Source organism: Trachymyrmex cornetzi, unplaced genomic scaffold, assembly GCF_001594075.2.
Source record: "Trachymyrmex cornetzi isolate Tcor2-1 unplaced genomic scaffold, Tcor1.1 scaffold245, whole genome shotgun sequence".
NCBI lineage: Eukaryota > Metazoa > Arthropoda > Insecta > Hymenoptera > Formicidae > Trachymyrmex > Trachymyrmex cornetzi.
The window spans coordinates 5,952-8,426 of record NW_017297113.1 but is presented as its reverse complement, the minus strand read 5'-3'; positions in this window follow the sequence as shown (position 1 = coordinate 8,426).

The window sequence follows — 2,475 nt, the reverse complement described above, 5'->3', positions numbered from 1 at the left end:
TCATTTTGTGATGCTTCGTCTTTAATTTTTTGAGATTAAATGTTGTATTCCATTGCAAATATAAAAGACTCTTGAATAGAAAGATAAAGCTACGTATCATATTTTGTCTCGTTAATTAAATGTTTATATGTTGCAATAAAATATGTTCTTTTCGCAATTTACAAAATACAATAGTATGTGTTATATGTTGCAAGAAATTATATATTCTTTTTGCAATTGGCGTAATTTAAAGATTTGATTTCATTTTTTTTTTATACATGCATACGTACTACTGAGGGGTAATTTATAATAAAAAGTTAACAAAATATTACCACTTGAATTATATTATTTATGTAACGGTTTTTTTTTTAGTTTATGTAAAGTACAGTTTTTTATGGAAGGTACATGAACACTTGGCACCTTTTTTTTACCTTTTTTTAAAAAGGTAATTTTGTTAAGATCAAAAGATAACGGTAAACTACAAATGAGCGTTAGGAGTCAGCGCTGGATATTGTATTGCGCAATACTAACTAATACCCATTAATGTGTCACAAATTCGATTTTGTACGTTTTGGGTTACTATTTGAGCCATCCCCAGCAATAAAAAATTACCGCTAACCGCACTATAAAAAATGCGTCTCGCACAATCGTAGTTCCGACCTCCGATAATGCAGTTGCAGCAGAAATGAGGTGAGGACAACCATCTTCAACATAGTCTCATATTGTTCCAACCAGTTGCTTAGCTGAGTGGAATAGATAGTGGAACTTAAGTTAATAATTGCAACAAAATATTTTTGAATAGATAATTATTAATTTGCGTAATTAATGTACGCTAGTTAGAAACTCATCTCATCTCCAACAACGATCGCAAGCGGATCCAAGCATCGTCAATCTATTACAACGAATTTAAAAATCACCATGTCAAAGTTAGATTGAAAAATAATTTAAGTAACATAAAAGAGAGTCATGTTCGTTTTGATGTTAGTCACATAATACCCGTTAAACACAAAAAGAGACGTGTCGCGTGAACAAAGTATATCGGTCAGTGATAAAAATAAACATATTATAACTTATTGAGAATTTCTATGTATCCATGATTTCAAGCCTCAGTGTCAGTTTGCATGTTAAGACCATTGGATTGACGATTTATATAGAGCATCTTCGACATTATTCGCTTATTATAATTTCTCTCAGAATTCAGAATTCTCACATTATAAAGATATCTCGTTGCAATTATTAACTCGGGTCCCACTATCTACTCCACTCAGCTAAGCAACTGGTTGGCACAACATTACACTACGTCGAAGATGGTTGTCTCTTACAACATTTTCACTGCATTATTGGATGTCGGAATTACGATTGTGCGAGACGCAGTTCGGCAGGTTTTATAGTGCGATTAGCAGTAATTTTTTATTGCTGAGGATGGCTCAAATAGTGATCCGAAACGTACAAAATTGTATTTGTGACACATTAATAGGTATTAGTTAGCATTGCGCAATATAATATCCAGCGCTGACTCTTAACCCCCATTTGTAGTTTGTCGTTATTTTTTGAGTGTATTAATTTAAGGAACCTATAAATTTTTAATTTTTCTTATTTCAATAATAAGATTAATTGTTTCAAAAATAGATAATTAAATATTAAGTATTTTTCAGAATTACAGCTTAATTTGTCGTTAGTAAATTGAGAATCTTTTTTGTCACAAAATGTATAATTTTTTTTAAAACATAATGGTACGCATGTTCATATACAACTATATTCGCTGTTCTTATACAGAAAGAAATTCTGTCTTCAAAAATGCAATTTCTCATGCGATTTATTTAAGTGAATGTATGATTCGCCTACAAGCATTTTACGAGATTAAATATTTTATAATCGTTCGTACACTAGAATCCGTTCGTATAAGTAGATAAATTCTATATTAAAAATCTTAATAGATTTAAAAATATTCTGAAAGTCTCGGCTTCTTATTTTTCTATATTATAAATTATGATTGTTCAATAAATACTGTTAGAATCATAAATACATTTAGTTAAAGTTTCGAAAATTTTAATTTTTCCTTTTTACTTTCTGACTTACGAAATAAAAACGAGACATGTATGACTCACCCGTCATATCACTTATGAAAGGGAAAATTCATAAAATTCGATCGACATTGTTGCGTCTGCATTGCGAAACTGAAATAGATCTACACAGAGAGTAACGTAGTGACTGAATTGTTCAATTAAATGGTCTGTCGGTATCTCCACGCAGAAAAGGATATAGTTCAATGTTCATAACAACTTAGAAGAAATAGTTACGTAAGTTCTTCAAAAACAATTTGATGTAAAAGCATAATATCGCGCAATTTCTGACAATGCGTTAAGACAGCGAAGAGAGGTCGATAAGCGTGTATATGTTTCAAGTTGAATAAAAAATGAACGGTAATGCCTGCGTTGTGTCGATGTACCGGGTACATTATTGGTTATTGGCATCAGTTACAGTTATTACGTCCTG